The 18,230-nt window shown below is 39.1% G+C and overlaps 1 protein-coding gene across 4 annotated transcripts in view; it reads left to right on the forward strand.

Annotated features, from left to right (window-relative positions):
* The first annotated feature begins 17,338 nt into the window (after window positions 1-17,338).
* The window catches only part of ZFP14 (ZFP14 zinc finger protein), a 31,326-nt gene continuing 30,434 nt past the window's right edge, over window positions 17,339-18,230 (forward strand). For 3 of the 4 annotated variants that reach the window (XM_081217162.1, XM_081217165.1, XM_081217166.1), the window contains exon 1: window positions 17,984-18,028. The gene's annotated coding sequence lies outside the window, so the exon portion shown is untranslated. Of the gene's footprint in view, window positions 17,363-17,983; window positions 18,029-18,230 lie in introns of those variants that run through there. The other variant, XM_081217163.1, reaches the window with a different exon arrangement.

The raw sequence follows: 18,230 nt of genomic DNA on the forward strand, positions 1-18,230 counted from the left end.
TCAACCAAATGAATGTCACTGTCATACACTGACTTGTACCTCTAAGTCCATTTTGCTCAGAGTGGGCAGATAGGGCAGATGTCATTGAATAATCAGTCACCATCTAGAATAATAAATCTCCACTCATGATTTCAAATTGCTTTTAATTTGTGGACATTACACAGTGTTTACACAAAAATGTAACATACACAATGAGCATTTTAAGTGCTATTATGTGTTTCTTCTCCCTGGTAACATTTTCTTGTTAACTGAAGTCTTTTGGGGACAGTACATTAACTCAGAATTTCTTAAAGTATGTTCCACAAAGCACCAGTACTTAATGGTTCTTGAAGAAAATGATTTTGTGGCCAAACAAGCATGCAAGCTCTATATTCTATATTTCTTGGGAGAAAAAAATCACATTAAGTGCCTATCAAAAGACTATCAAAAATGTTTCATTTTATCTAACTCAATGTATCTCATACTTCACTATAGAGCTCCCATTCCCAATACATATTGTAGATGTAATTCCACTTTGGCAGATGTTGCCCTAACCAAAAGGAGAGGCTTCAAGGATAGAAATGTCAGCATAGTGGCAGGAGTATGGTTATCTAGCAAGGCAAGCAACTCAGCATGCTGTCCAATCAGCTGCTTGCTTTTTTTTTGGATTTAACATGGTTCTTTTCAGTAGAATAGAAAACCCCTAGTCCTTTTCTTTATATAAATACACCATATGTATTGAGGCCTTTTATTGGTCAATATTTAGGTTATATATAATTTCTCACTGAAAAATATCATTGAATATCTGAGTTTCTTGCTATACATAACAAGGGTTTCTCTGAGGTATTTATCAAAAGGTGAGATTGGTAAGTCAGAGGTTATGTTCATGTTCAACCTCGCTAGATATTGCAAGAGGAGAACATCCTTATGGTACCAATTTACAACCCCTTCAACCAGTGAAATATTATTTCCTTATATCCCCACTTCTGGTATGTGCTTTAATATTTTCCTGGTAAATAATGAGTTGAGCATCTTTTCACATATGTTTATTGCTAAATACTATAGCTTGCCAATTCATATGTATTGCCCATGTTCCTTTTTTTAAAAACATTCATATAAAAATAGTGGGATTCTTAAAAATAACATTCCAGATAGTAATCCTTTACCTAGTATTATGATGGACTCACCTTCTCCCAGACTGTGGCTTATTTGTTTTTATTGTGATATTGTCATATTAAAATTTTAAATATGGATACAATCATTGCTTTCATTATTACCCAATAACCTTTAAAATTCATTTTTTACTAGACTCTTGATTTTTTAGGCAATCAGTTATGTTAACTACAAATAGATATGATTTTTTCCTGAATATTTATAGCGATTATTTTATTATTCTTATTCTAACAGAAATAATTTCCAGAACAAGATTTAGGATTAGTGGTGATAGCGGACATCTAGTTGTTTTTCCCAACTTAATGGAAATCACTTAGTGTAATGTTTGCTCTACGTTTGAGGTAAACAGACCTTGTGTGGTTCACTTGTTTCCTTCAGTCCCTATTTAACTTTTTTTTTAATTAAAAATGCCTGCTGAATATTGTCAGATGCCTTTTTGGCACACTGATATATTTTCCTTCTTAAATTTGTTAATGTGATAAGGTGTACTTTGGTCATTAAAGCAACATGATACTGATGCAAAACGAACAAGTAGACCAACAGAACAAAATAAAGAGCCCTGAAACAGACCTACATACATGTGGTCATCTGATTTATGACAAAGGTTCCTCTGCAGTGTGGTTGCAGAGGAAGTGATGTTCTTTTCAATAAGTAGCACTGGATCAATTTCATATCCATATCAATAAAAAATTAACCTTGGCTCTTATCTTACACTTCACACAAACCAATTCCAGATGCGTTAATTATGTAATTGTAGAAGATACGACAAAGACTTTAGAAGAAAACATAGAATATCTTTCTAGCCTTGGGATAGCAAAGATTTCTTAGACAACACAAAAAGCACTAACCATATAGAGAAAAAAAAGTAAATTTTACTATATTAAATTTAAAAATCTATTTTCATCAAAAGACACCATTAAAGTGAAAAGGCAAGCCACAGACTGGGAGACTATATTCACAATACATAAATTTGACCAAGAATATATAAAGAACCACTACAAATTAATAAGTGACAGACAACCAAATAAGAAATGGGGGTACTTCCCTGGCGGTCCAGTGGTTAAGACTCTGTGCTTCCATTGCAGGCCGTGCAGCATGGCCAAAAAAAAAAAAAAAAAAAAGCACTTCCAAAAAATGGATATCCAAATGGCCAATAAAGATATTAGACCGTGCTCATGTTCATTAATTATCAAGAAAATGGAAAAATTAAAACCACAATGGGATATGGCTGTACACCCACCAGAAGAGCTAATTTAAAAAATGTGTGCAAATGCTTGTGCATAATGCATACCTGGAGGGTGCCATGGTGTGCTCTGGCTATTTCAATATACTAGTGGATATTAAAGACAAGATCCCCAATCTCCAGGAAAATCTGGAAAGCAGACAACCAGTGAGTACCTAACTAAGAAAACTTCACATATTGATAAGGGTCATGAAGAGAAAGATACTGGGAAGGAGAATTACTGGAGGACAATTCAGTTAATCTTTTCATCTGAAGTGTATACAGTATCTATAGTGGTAGCAATACAGGTTTTATGTAAGTATAGCCAGGCTAACACTGAAAAGGAAAAGCTGCAAAGTGGTACTAGTCCAACCAGATAATTAAAAATACTAAAAAGTCCCTATAATCGAAACGATGTGGTACTCATGCATGAACAGACCGGTGGAATAGAACAGAATTCCATAAATAGACCCAAATACATAAGGGATTTTAGTACATAAAGGGACAGGGACGTGACACATTCTATTTTTTATTTTTTGTGTTTTTTTACTTTAGGGACCATCTTAATGTTTTACAAATTTTAAAAGTCAGTAACAGGGACTTCCCTGGTGGTCCAGTGGTTAAGAATCCATCTCGCAATGCAGAGGACACTGGTTCGATCCCTGGTTGGGGAACTAAGATCCCACATGCTGTGGGGCAGCTGAACCCAGATGCTACAACTAGAGAGAAGCCCGCGCACTGCAACAAACAGCCCATGCGCTGAAGCAAAAGATCCAGTGTGCTGCAACTGAGACCTGATGCAGCCAATAAATAAATAAATAAATAAATTTTGAAGTCAATAACAACCAAAGGGGAAAGTGGGGAGGGATAAATTAAGAGTATGGATTAACATACAGCTATATATAAAACACATAAACAACAAGGATTTACTGTATAGCACAGGGAACTATACTCAATATCTTTTTTATAAATCAATTTATTTATTTTTGACTGCATTGGGTCTTCATTGCTGTGCGCAGGCTTTCTCTAGTTGCAGTGAACAGGGTCTACTCTTTGTTGCGGTGTGCAGACTTCTCATTGCAGTGGCTTCTCTTGTTGCGAAGTACAGGCTCTAGGCACGTGGGCTTCAGTAGTTGTGGCACGCAGGCTCAGTAGTTGTGGCTCGCAGGCTTAGTTACTCCACGGCATGTGGGATCTTCCCAGACCAGGGATCGAACCAGTGTCCCCTGCATTGGCAGGCGGATTCTTAACCACTGCACCACCAGGGAAGTCCCTATGCTCAATATCTTATAATAACCTCTAACGAAAAATAATCTGGAAAAGAATATATATGTATAACTGAATCCCTTTGCTATACACTTGAAACTAACACAATATTTTAAATCAACTATAGTTCAATTTTTTAAAAAAGTGAATAACAGAGGAGAGAACCTAAATTGAAATATAAGCAAAAAAAAAAAAGTTTCCTTCACATTAAAGGGGGAAAAAAGACTTAGGCAAGCAACTTTTGAAGACAATTTGACCATATCCCCTCAGGATAAAAACAGAAGAAGGAAAAAAAACCCGTAAACAAGTCATTAACTCTTGTTAGTAGGATTGATTTACACAGTGATATAGATTAGTAATTCTGGAACTATTTCATGTATTCTAGAATCAAGCAAAAAAGTAACTGTACTTGGGAGTAAATAAATATAATGGGAGCCAAGTTTGTTGTTGCTGGAGAAGGGCGTTGCAATAGGGAAAGCAGGAGGCTAGGATGAACCCTGTGGTGTTGGATTGCAATTGGAGGTATCACTACAAAGTCATGCTTTAAATAAAAATAAATTTAGAAATTCATATAAAGGTGTGTGTATGTATGTCCCCCTAGCAGAGAGGACATAGAAGCAATTACACCACCATAGCAATGAGAATATCCAGCACCCAGATCCCAGGAACAAGGACTCCTTGGAGAAATAGCATAAGACACTGAGCAGAGGAAACACAAGATGAGATTGGAACATTCTGAGGGGGTAGAAAGTAGGGAAGTGCTCAAAAAATGGTTGAAATATGTCAAAAAGTCACAGTATCTCAGGGAGTTCTCACTGGCCAAATCTGGACAATCTGAGCATCAAAACAGGTCATAATACTAGCAGATTGAATAAAACCATTGAGTAACACAGTGACTAAAAGAAGAATCCATGAAACATGCTTTATAGTAGAATGCCAACTTACTAATGTAGAAGGAATGGCGAAATTAGAAAATCACCATCAATCAACCATCACAGTAATCATTGATTCTGGTAAGAATCATCAATGTATGCCAAAACTAATGGGTGAAAATTTGATGAGAAACAGAATTTGATACCATTGTAAAGTCTCTCTCCACAAATATTAATTACAAAGGGAAAAGTAGTAACATTACAGTGAAGAAACCTGGCAGACAGCATCTTGACCAGTTATCAAAGTTAACAAAACCAGTGTGGCACAAAATGACATCCTGTTCCTCCAGAACAGAGCGACTCCTGTGATATTCCTGCCAAAAGGCATAACCAGAATTTAATCATAAGGAAATCACAGAAAAATGCAAATTGAGCAATGCTCTAGAAAATAACTGGCCTTTGCTCTTCAAAAATGTCAGGGTCAAGAAGGACAAAGCTTGAGGAATTGTTTCAGGTTAAAGGAGACTAAAGAGACATGACAAGTGTGATATATGACCCTGGAACAGAAATTTTTTTTTTCTGTAAAGGCTTTATTGGAACAATTGTGAATTTGAATAGGTAAATATTAAAATAAAAGTATATCCATTGTAAATTTCATAATTTTGATCATTGTAATTATGGAGATTACGGGAGAGAATGTCTTTGCTTTTAGGATGTATACACTGAAGCATTTAGGGGTAAAGGAGCCTTACGTGGGCATCTGACTTTTCTGAATGAAATTCCAAGTGTTCAGAAAAAAATAGGATCGTAAAATAAATGCAGTAAATGTTAGCATTTACAGAATCTGTGTGAAGGGTATACAGGAATTCTTTGTACTATTCTTGCAACTTTTCTGTACATTTGATATTATGTCAAAATAAAAAGTTTCATTAACAAAGAAAGCAGGTTTGCATTCTGCCTCCTCCATTAATTGCTCTGTGATGTTGAACAGGTCACTTCACCTCTCTGTATTTCTGTGTCTGTTACACGAGGATCGAAATAGTACCCACATGATGGGATTGTTATGAAAAATAATTAATGCATGTAACATTCTTAAAATTAGGCCTGGTAAAAGAAAGAGCACTTTAGGGCTTCCCTGGTGGCACAGTGGTTGAGAGTCCGCCTGCCGATGCAGGGGACACGGGTTCGTGCCCCGGGCCGGGAAGATCCCACATGCCGCGGAGCGGCTAGGCCCGTGAGCCATGGCCGCTGAGCCTGCACGTTCAGAGCCTGTGCTCCGCAACGGGTGAGGCCACAATAGTGAGAGGCCCGCATACCGCCAAAAAAAAAGAGAGCACTTTAAATTTTAGCTTTTATAATTTTTACTTGAAAATTTGTCTTTTTTCACCTCCAAAAATTTTTCTGTCTTCCTTTTTTCTTAAAATTCCCCTTTCTTCCTTATTATTGGTTTCTCCTTGTAGAATTCCTATTAGACAGACATTAGAATTTCTGGCACTGCCTTTCACATATCATATTCTCTCATGTTTTCCACTTTTATCCTTTTGTACAGAATTTTGGGAGAAACTCTAAGCATGATTTTTCTATTCTTATAGTTACTCTTCCACATATCTCTAATTCTACTATTCAGCCAAGCTGTTGAGTTATTTACTTCATGTGTTTAATCTCCAAGAAAGTAGATTGATTTTAGAAAAGCCTAATCTGGGTTTATGCATACTCTTTCTTTTCTGGTGTTTCATAAGGTAAGAAGTGAGGTGGGGGGTGGTGGTGGGGGGCAAGGCAGAGACCTAATTGAGTTTTTAAAGTTCTGTTCCAAATTCTTGAGGTCCAGCCACTCTTTTGCCATTGGGATCCTTAAAACACTCTAGTATAGTTATATAAATCTCACTTTTCACTGTTACTCCTTAATTTAAAACATCTAATGCAAGTTTCCTGCACCCATTGTCTTGTTCTATAGTCTCATACTTTATTTTACTTTTTAAAATATTTATTTATTTATTTATTTATTTATTTATGGGCTGCGTCAGGTCTTAGTTGTGGCACTCAGGAATCTTTCATTGCTGTGCGCAGGCTCCAGAGCGCGTGGGCTCAGTACCTGTGGTGCGCGGGCTCTCTTGTTGTGGCTCACATGCTCAGTAGTTGCGGCGTGCGAGCTTAGTTGCCCTGCAGCATGTGGGATCTTAATTCCCCAAGCAGGGATCGAACCGGCATCCCCTGCATTGCAAGACAGATTCTTAACCAGTGGACCACCAGGGAAGTCCCTACTTTATTTTAAATAAGCTTTTTCTTTTAGAATGGTTTTAGATTTACAGAAAAGTTGCAAAAATAGTTCAGAGTTCCCGAATAATGAGCACCCAGTTTTCCCTTTTGTTAACGTCTTATACTACTATGGTATATTTGTATATTCTTATTAACTGAAGCCCATACTCCAGTCAAATTTCCTCCTTAGTTTTTACCTAATGTCCTTCTGTTCCAGAATCCTATTCAGGATACCACATTACATTTATTCCTCTGTGTCCTTATGCTCCTCAAGACTGTTACAGTTTCTCAGAGTTTCCTTGCTTTTGATGTCCTTGACAGTTTTGAGGAGTACTGGTCAGTTGTTTTATAAAATGTCCCTGAAGTTGTGATTGTCTAATTTTTTTTCCTAGTTAGACTGGGGGTTTGAATTTGGGGGAGGTAGGCCACACTAACTGCCATTCTTACAACATCATATTAGAGGTATATGCTATCAACATAACTTATCACTGATGACATTAGCCTTGAATTCCTAGCCAAGGTAGTGTTTGCCAGATTTCTCCACTGTACAGTTATTTTATCCCTCTTCCCAGACTATGCTCTTTGGAAGGAAGTCACTATGCACAGCCCACACTTAAGGGGTGGGGAGTAATGCTTCAACTACTCGAGGAGGGGTAATCCACACAAATTATTTAGAATTCTTCTATATGGGAGATTTGGTCAATCTCCTCCATTTATTTATTCAACTATTTATTTATGTCAGGATGGACTCATTGATATTTATTTTATACTTTGGGTTATAATTCAATACTATGTATTTTTGTTTTTGTTTTTCTCAAATTGTTCCAGCTTTGGCTATTGTGAGCTCTTTCAGTTGGCTCCTGTGTCCCTTTGACATACCCCATCATTTTGTTTTTTGAAACACTTCCTTTATTTTCTGGTGCTACAAGACATTGCAGGCTCATCTTGTATATTTCCTGCCCAGCCTTAGAATCAGCCATTTCTCCAAGGAGTTCTGGTTCCTGTCAACCTAAATAAACTTGGGAGGCAATAATCAAGCAAAAAAACATTTATTTGGGATCAAAGAATTACAATTTGAGGCACATAGATTCTGGTAACAACCCAGTGTCCCACTAGGGAGTAAAAGTCTGGGACTTTCAAAGGCGAAGAAAGGAAGTTTGCATTACAGACTCTTAACTGGAGTTGGAGGCAGAAGCTAGTTTTGGCTAAACATGATTGAGTGCTAAGGCTACCACTGCAGGGAGGTAAAAGTCCGTTACTCTGACAAATTGCAGGTGTTCTTGCAGAGTCCTTGGAATATCTGTGGTTTGGCCTTACCTGGCTTCACCTGGTGAGGACGTGCATAAGGTCCACCTTCTAATGGCCTTCTGGCTCCATTTTAAAACCCCTTGACATTAGTGACTCCATTTTATTTCATATTTCACACTTCTTTCATTGTTGAATGATATTAGAAACCAAATGCTGGGCATAAGGATTGCATATTTTTTCTGGGATTGCTTCTAGGCCCTCTCAGCAGACAGAGCTAGAGAACATATATTTGTGTATACTAACTCAGATATATATACAAATCTATATTATTTATATATGTGTATGTATTAAGCTAAATATGAATTCATATTGATTCCTCTGACTCTAATCCAGTAACAAATAGTTCATTCTGCCTTCTGTGATATTGTGTTATAATAAGAAATATATATTTGGTCTTATACCCCATTCCTGGCACAGAGCTCCTAAAACCCTTGAAATTTCCTACGTGATGAGAGTGATAAAGGTGTCTTTTGTTAAGGAAGTGACTTTTGGAAAGCACCTAAGGATGAGATCTGGTAGCCAGTGGAGCCAACCGTGTGATTAGAGGTTGAAACTTTCAGTCCCCCTTTTCCTCTCCTTCACTACCGTCCCACCTCTGGGGAGGAGAGAGGAGCTGGAGATTGAGTTCAATCATGCCTATATAATGAAGCCTCCATAAAAACCCAAAAAGAGGGAGTTCAGAGAGCTTCTAAGTTAGGGAACCAGAATGCTTCCATGTGCCACTGTGCCCGGCCCCAAACTCCATGAGAATAGATGCTCCTTTGGGATGTTCCCCTCCATATCTCTTCATTTGGCTGTTCATTCATATCCTTTAATATCCTTCATAATAAATCGGTAATCTAGTAAGTAAACGGGTTTCCTTAGGTCTATGAGCCATTCTAGCAAATTAATCAAACCTGAAGAAGGGGTTATGAGAACATAACCAATTGGTGAGAAACAGGTAACAACCTAGCTTCCAATTGGTCAGAAGCACAGGTAACAATCTGGGCTTGCAATTGGCATCGAAGTGGTGAGGAGTGGGCAGTCTTATAAGACTGAGCCCTCAGCCTGTGGAATCTGATGCTATCTCTGGGAAAATGGTGTCAGAATTGGGTTGAATTGTAGGACATCCAGCTGGTGTCCAAAAATTGCTTGGTGGCACACATTGTAATTGGTGACTAGAGCCCTCTTACCTCCCTGCCTTGGGTGGTCTGGAACTTCCCACTCCAAGACTGAGGAACCTGGATTTCATTGTCTTTCATCCATTTATTTATTTGTTTACATGTAGTGGTTTCAGAATTGTTTACCCATACACCGTTTATGTACACTTGTCTTTAGACTTACAGTTTCTAGTCATTCCCAAAGTTACTTAAGTCATCTTTTCCCCCCCTCATATTCTTCAGTGAGGTTTATCATACTTTTTTTTTTTTTGCAGTACGCGGGCCTCTCACTGTTGTGACCTCTCCCGTTGTGGAGCACAGGCTCCGGACGCGCAGGCTCAGCGGCCATGGCTCACGGGCCCAGCCGCTCCGCGGCATGGGGGATCCTCCCGGCCCGGGGCACGAACCCGTGTCCCCTGCTTCGGCAGGCGGACTCTCAACCACTGAGCCACCAGGGAAGCCCCTAGCATACATTTTTAATACAACTGGATTCAGTTGGATTGAATTGGATTTTTTGTCATTGTCTGAATTTCATCCTGGGATCCCTAATTGATTTTTTTTATGAGTAAACATTAAGGTTCACTATTTGTGCTGTGATGTTCTATGGATTTGGACAACTGCACAGTGTTATATATCCACTACCACAGTAACATACAGAATAGTTTCACCACTCTAAAAAATTCCCTGTGCTTCACATGTTCAACTCTTCCAAATCCCTAAACCTCTGGCAATCAATGAACTGTTTAATGTCTTAATAGTTTGCCTTTTTCAGAATGTCATATAAAATGTATGTATGTATGTATGTAGCCTTTTCAGACTAGTACCCTTATAAGAAGACAGGAGGGCTTGCTTAAGCTCTTTCTTCTTTCTGTCTGCCATGTGAAGATGAAACAAGAAGATAACCATCTGCAAACCAGGAAGCAAGCCCTCACTAGACACTAAATCTGCCTATGCCTTGATCTTGATCTGCTGGCTAGCCTCCAGAACTTTGAGAAATAAGTGTTTGTTGTTTTAGCCACCCAGTCCATCCTAATTTGGTTTTGGGTTTTGTTTATTATTTTATACGGAGCAGCTGTTTTATTTATTTATTTTAAGATTTTTTATTTATTTATTTATTTATTTATTTTTGGCTGCATTGGGTCTTCATTGCTCTGCGTGGGCTTTCTCCAGTTGTGGCGAGCAGGGGCTACTTTTCGTTGTGGTGCGTGGGCTTCTCATTGCGGTGGCTTCTCTTGTTGTAGAGCACGGGCTTTAGGTGCATGAGCTTCAGTAGTTGTGGCACATGGGCTCAGTAGTTGTGGCTCGCGGGCTCTAGAGCGCAGGCTCAGTAGTTGTGGTGCACGGGCTTAGTTGCTCCACGTCATGTGGGATCTTCCTGGACCAGGGCTCGAATCCATGTCCTCTGCATTGGCAGGCGGATTCTTAACCACTGTGCCACCAGGGAAGCCCCTTATTTTAAAAATTATTTATTTATTTATTTATTTGGCTGCGCCAGGTCTTAGTTTTGGCACGCGATATCTTCGTTGCCGCGTGCAGGATCTTCATTGTGGCACGTGGGATATTTAGTTGTGGCATGCGAACTCTTAGTTGTGGCATGTGGGATCTAGTTCCCTGACCAGGGATTGAACCCGGGCCCCCTGCACTGGGAGCGTGGAGTCTTAGCCACTGGACCACCAGGGAAGTCCCTGTCCTAATTTGTTATAGCAGCCCAAACTAAGATAGTAGTGATATCTCGTTGTTTTAATTTGCAATTCCCTAATGACAAATGATGTTGAGAATATTTTCATATGCTTATTTGCCACCTGTATATCTTCTCTGGTGAGGTATATGCTCAAAGCTTTTGCCCATTTTTCAAATGGGTTATTTTCTTATTGTTGAGTTTTAAGATTTTAAAAATATATTCTGGATACAAATCTTTTATTAGATATGTATTTGCAAATATTTTCTTCCAGTCTATGGCTTTTCATTCTCTTAGTGTCTTTCACACAACAAATGTTTTTGATTTTTAATAAGGTCTAACTTATTGATCTTTTCTTTCATGGCTCATGCTTTTGTTGCTGTACCTAAAAATTTATCAACCATCCCAAGGTCACACAGATTTTCTCTTATTTTTTTTCTAAAAGTTTTATAGTTTTGTGTTATATATTTAGGGCTATGATCCATTTTGATTATCAAGGTTTTGTGCTATTTTGCTTTTTGTTCTTTTTGCATATGGGCATCCAGTTGTTTTGCACCATTTGTTGAAAAGATTATCCTTTCTCCATTGAATTTCCTTTGTTCCTTTGTCAAAGATTAGTTGACTATATTTGTGTGGATCTATTGCTGGGCTCTCTCCTTGGTATCACTGATATTTTATCTATGCTTTTACTGATACCATGCTGTTTTAATTGCTGTTACATTATAGAAAGTCTTGAAATCAGTAATATGAGTTCTCCAAACATTATCTTTTTATATAACTCCATACTTTTGGTTGGAACATATATATTTCTTGAAAAAATCATACTTGTGCTTTAAGATTCTGTTCAAACATAAGGTCTAGAAACCATTTACCCATCACTTGAATTCTCATTGCATCCTGTACTTGATTATTGCACTTATATGAATATAATCTCCTTCTATAATTTTTATGCCCAGAATCTACTAGTGTTATCAAAATCGATAGTCAAGAAATATCTACTGTTCTCAGTGGAACAAACTGATATCTGAATTGTGTATGTAAACATTCTCACCCAATAATTGACTATACTATATACTCAAATCATAGAAGGAGATTTTTATACCCTAGTGTCTCCATGTGTTCATTTTTCATATGTTTAAGCAGTTGATATTTGCCAGGAACTAGGTGAGATGCTGCTGATAAAATGGTAAGAGTCCTGATCAAGCCAGTCTTGTCAGATTAATTTTGTACTTAACATATTGTGTTAAAATGGTCATTTTTCAGGGACTTCCCTGGTGGTCCAGTGGTTAAGAATCTGCCTTCCAGTGCAGGGTTTGTGGGTTCGATCCCTGATCAGGGAACTAAGATCCCACATGCTGCAGGGCAACTAAGCCCATGCACCGCAACTACAGAGCCCATGCACTCTGGAGCCTGTGTGCCACAACTAGAGAGCCCACACACCACAACTACTGAGCCTGTGCACCACAACTAGAAAGAAGCCCACACACCACAACGAAGAGCCCTCATGCCACAATGGAAGATCCCACATTCCACAACTAAAACCTGATGCAGGCAAAAAAATAAAAAAAATAAAATGGTCATTTTTCAGTTCTTGGCTGTGAGCTCATTGAGGGTAGAAACTGGGCTTTTGTGTGTGATTTTACTTATTAATTAATTAATGTATCTGATGCATAATAATGCCTGGTTGGGATCTCCCTGGCAGTCCAGTGGTTAAGACTCTGTGCTTCCAATGCAAGGGGCACGGGTTCGATCCCTGGTCTAGGAACTAAGATCCCACATGCTGCACCACACAGCATGCCCCCCCCCAAAAAAAAAAGCCTGGTCTATGTGTATGATAAGTATTTGGTGAATAAATTATGAAGGACTTTCTTTCAGTAAAATGTGAGTAAGAGAAAGTATTAACATTTTAAAAGTAACACCTAAAGACAGGGTGGTATCAAAAGCCTAACTGTCTCATTAAAGTAAAAGAAAAATGCAGCTATCTTAGATTTAAAAAAATAAAATACAATCACTACCGGACACGGTTTCATTTTTCCACTGAGATGCCCAAAACTGCAGATTCTTTTTCTTGAATCCAATCAAGTACATCATGAGCACTGTAATAAAATCAATGTATTCCTAAGTGCTAGATAGGTCAAATGTACTAAAAGATTAATTAATTAACTTACTTAAGGTTGTGAACTAGCAAAGGATGTTGGTTCAGTCTCCAACCAACAATCCTAGTGAACTAGAAATACAAGAGAGGTACGGATTCCAGGAATTTAAAAAATTTTAAAGCCTCCTGACCATGATGGAGTAACTGATATCAAACTAGGTTTCTTGCCAAAAACAATCATAAAACTAGGCAAAATATATGAGGCAATGGTTTTCAAACTTTGGACAATAGGCAGTGCAGGACTGTGATCACTGATAGAAGAGAAAAACATGAAGTAAGCCCATGATTGTCTCTGCTTTCTGCCTGGGGCTACTTTCTGGAGCATGGTATGGAGAGGTATAGCTCAAGTAAACTCAGGGTCTCACTGAGCGGGGTAGGCTAAGAATTTGGCCTAAGACTAAGAGCTTGGGGATGCTAAGTGGCTGGAATTAGTGGGGTAGAGTCAAGAGAATAGTTTTCTGCAAAGAAGGAGTCTCAGAACTGTGCATAGGGATCTTCTTACATTTTTAATTAATACTAATCTGTGCATGTACAGGGAGAGACTCCACAAAGCCTAGCAGAGAACAGCTGCTGGGGAGTTATGAGCTGCACAGAGATTCTAGAAGTGCTGGGAAAAAGGAAATTCCAAACATTCAGAGTGGACAGACACTTCTGAACACCCTAGTAGTCAGCTCACACCCTAAAAAGGCCACACCTTTAGAGTACGGTTATGCTAGCCCTAAGCAAAGGCTACTCCAGATGAGGGAAAAAAGGTGTTTTTATTTGTTTGCGGTATGGGGGCCTCTCATTGTTGTGGCCTCTCCCGTTGCACAGGCTCAGAGGCCATGGCTCATGGGCCCAGCCGCTCCGCGGCATGTGGGATCTTCCCAGACCAGGGCACGAACCTGTGTCCCCTGCATCGGCAGGCGGACTCTCAACCACTGTGCCACCAGGGAAGCCCTGGAAGAAAGTTTTAAAATAGGCCTTGAAGGGATCAGACTGTTCTGCCAGTAAATTAACTGGCTGCTATAAAAAAATCAATAATCTTTAAAGAAAGATAACAAAATCTGAACTCTCAATAACATAGCATCCACAATGTACAACATACAATCAAAAATGACTACTCATTCAAAAAAGCAGGAAAATGTGATCCATAAGCAGGAAAAAAGCAACCAATGGAAACAGAACTTGAGATTACCCAGATACTGGAATTAATTAGGAGGTAGTATAAATATGTTTATTGACTTAATGGAAAATATAGTCCTAATGAATAAATGGACAGGAACTTCAACAGAAAAATGGAAATGATAAAATAGAATTGGGAATGAGAGTTTTATAGCTGAAAAAACAAACAAAAATTTCACTGAATGAGCATAAGGACAGATGGGGGGCATCAGAAGAAATGGTCAGTAATCTCCATGATAGATCAGTGATAATTATTCAATCTTAAGTACAAAAAGGAAAAAGATTGAAAAAAGAAAGATATTTATGGAACAATATTAAGTGACCTACTGTACTTGTAAATAGAGTCCTAGAATGAGAGGATTGATAGAATGTGGTAGAACAAAAACTATGACCAAAATCCCCCAAATCTAATAAATAGAAAATCCTGTAATCAGATAGAAAAAAACAATACATAACATATTGGGAAACAAAAATATGAATAATGCTGACTTAATCAGAAACAATAAAAGCCAAAAGACAATGGAATAACATCTTTAAAGTATTAAAGAAAAAATGTGAATTCAGAATTCTACCCCCAGAGAAAAATATCCTTTTAAAATGAAGATGAAATGAAGATATTTTCAGATAAATGAAGATTTAGATCATAACCAGTAGAACTGTAGTATAGAAAACACTAGAGGGAGTTCTTCAGGTTGAAGGGAATTGACATTGGATGAAACAGGAAGGAAAGACCAACAGGTAGGAAAGAAGAGTATCAGAAATGGAAAATATGTGGGTAACTATAAAGTTTGTTTTCTTTCCTAAATGTTATTAAAATATATGACTGTTTAAAGCAAAATAATGTAACATGGTATGGTGGATTTTATAAGGTATGTAGTTGAAATGACAACAGTAGGACAAAGAATAAAAAGTTCAGGGACTTCCCTGGTGGTCCAGTGGTTGAGACTCCATGCTTCCCCTAGGGAGTGTGGGTTCGATCCCTGGTTGGGGAACTAAGATCGTCATGCCCCATAGTGTGGCTGAAAAAAAAAAAAAGAATGAGGAGTGCAAATGAAATGATATTGTTACAGGTTCTTATATTTTACATGAAGTGGTATGATATTAATTCTAGTGTAAACTATAATAAGATGCATATTTAAGCCCTGGAGCAACCTCTAACAAGATGCATAGAGGTATAGCTGAAGAGCCAACAGAATTCAAATATACCAGAAAAAATTAATCAACCCCCCCAAAAAAAAGCAGGAAAGGAGAAATAGTTAATTTTTTTAATGTGGCAAATAGAAATCAACAAAATAGTAAACATAAATCCAAACAAATTAATAATTACACCAATATAAATTGATTACATATTTCAGTGAAAAGCCCCAAGACTGCCACACTGGATAAAAAATGTGAAACCCAAACTACATGCTATCTACCAGAAATGTATATTAAATGTAATCACAGGTTCAAGGGAAAAAGGTAGAACAGGATATACTTGTGCACACAGTAAGCACAAGCAAACTAGAGTGACTCTACTAATATTAGATAAAACAGATGTCAAGACAAGAGACACAGAGAAATGTTTCATAATAGAAGGGTCAATTCATTGGGAAGAAACAATCATAAATGTGCGTATACTATAATAACAGCTTCAAAATACATGATGCAAAAACTGAATGAACTAAAGGTAGAAATAGACAAATCCACAATCGCAGTTTTCATGTATCTCCTACTTCATACATATTCTACTGTTCGAAAAATGAGATTTAAGATTAGCCTAGATATTTTCAGATAATTTCTAAAGTTTTTTGAGAGGGGAAAAATCCTTCCATCTATGAACTAATACATTAAAAAATTAAGATGGGAAGGATGCTGCAGTGTGGTCGCTGGCAGGCTTATCCGGTTTCTCTCCTGAATGAACTCAAGACAGGACAAATCCTAGAGTCTGTCATACAGAGTGAAGTAAGTCAGAAAGAGAAAGACAAATACCGTATGCTAACACATATATATGGAATTTAAGGGGAAAAAATGTCAGGAAGAACCTAGGGGTAAGACAGGAATAAAGACACAGACCTACTAGAGAATGGACTTGAGGATATGGGGAGGGGGAAGGGTAAGCTGTGACAAAGGGAGAGAGTGGCATGGACATATATACACTACCAAACGTAAAATAGCTAGCTAGTGGGAAGCAGCCGCATAGCACAGGGAGATCAGCTTGGTGCTTTGTGACGACCTAGAGGGGTGGGATAGGGAGGGTGGGAGGGAGGGGAACACAAGAGGGAGGAGATATGGGAACATATGTATATGTATAACTGATTCACTTTGCTATAAAGCAGAAACTAACACACCATTGTAAAGCAATTATACTCCAATAAAGATGTAAAAAAAAAAAAGACAGGACAAATCCAATTATCATTCATCTGGGAGACTTCTGAAGACACCCTCCCTAATGTTTACTTTTAAATCCTCCTCATCGGAAAACAATCATTAAATGTATGTACTTAACAGAGCTTGAAAATACTTGAAGCAAAACTTAGTAGTACTAAAAGGAAAATAGAAATAGCCACACCTATCTCAGTAATTACTAGAACTAGATTTTTAAAAATCAGTAAGGATAAAAAACATCTAGGTGACAATATCAACCACCTTAAACTAATAGACTTTTATAGAACCATACGTTCACAAGCGCAGGGGGGAGAGAGGGAAAAAACCCAAAGAGAGGAGGGAGGGAGGGAGCGAGAGCGCGAGCAACCTCTGTGGGTCCAGGTTCTGCTAGGGTTTGGGGGATATTGAGACGATGTATACCTACGTCCTGCTTGGGTATATATATACTGAGCACCTGCCGTGTGCCTAGTACATGTATTAGGCGCCTGCTGGTGCCAAGACCTTTCTAAGCCCTAGTAGGGGGTCCTCAGGGACAAAGCAAATCCAAGCTGCCAGCGTGTGCCTCGTTCAGCTCGGGGCAGCTTCAAAACCCCTCCCCCGCTAGCCCACCTCCAAGTCCGGAGGTCCACCGCCCGCTCCCGCCCCAATCGCTCGCGCCCGCTCTTGCGCATTCCTCTCAGCCCGTTGGGGCGAGGGCCAGGCCCTCCCTACCGGGACTACATTTCCCACAAGCCTCTGCACCTAGTTTCCTTCCGGCTTCCTTGCTGGTGTAGGCTCGGAGAGGTGAGTTGGTCTCGTGCATTGAGGAAATGGGCGCGGGGGCGGCGCGGGGGTGGCGCGGGCCTATGTGTGCGCTGGGCTGAAGTGACTGTGTAGTTTGTGACGCTGACTGGACACTGGGCGCCCTGGTGCGTCCTCTGTCCTCCTGCTTCAGGGCCGCACAGATGCAGCGGCCCAGAATGGCTCCGAGTTAGATTTAGGAACCTCACAGTGAAGGCCCCTAACAAAAAGACGCAGAACAACAGCTCTCAGAACCACAGCTTAACCAGAGCTCCCTCCCAAGGCAGCTTTTGAGAGCTCAGAGACGTATTCCAGCCCTGGTCTTTGTACTCTGGCCATTCTCACCCGGAAGGGTCGGCTTCTCCCCAGGCTCCCTCTTACTTCCATCGGGTTATGTGTGTGGTGGATGGCGGGAGCAAATGTGGTAGCGGGGGTGTGTCCTTAATCTGGACAGGCTGAGCTCCGAAAAAGGCGCAATGTGTCCAGATTCCCGTCTCCTTCCCCCAACCTGCTGATCTTTAGGAATGGAGTCAGAAAGGGGAAAATAATTATATATATACAATTATATATATATATGTTTATGTTTCCTCTTTGTTCCATGAAATGTAATTTTTATTTTTTTCTAGACGTGGGGACGTTTGCTTCTCCTGTGAAAGAGTGAAAAATCAGGTCGGACTGAAAAAAGATAAAGCGGCCCTGCCATTAATCTGGATGGGAGAGGATAGACAGATAAAGCAAGCTGCAGAGTTAATAGAAAACATTATTTCTGCCCAGGTCATGCAGCAGTTGTAAAATGCCATAAAGACTCCCTTTTTGAGAGCCTATAGCTTTCTTACCAGTGTTGCTCCAGACCTGCCTTGCTGATTTTATT

The sequence above is a fragment of the Mesoplodon bidens genome, assembly GCF_964165515.1.
Source record: "Mesoplodon bidens genome assembly, chromosome: 18".
Taxonomy (NCBI): Eukaryota; Metazoa; Chordata; class Mammalia; order Artiodactyla; family Ziphiidae; genus Mesoplodon; species Mesoplodon bidens.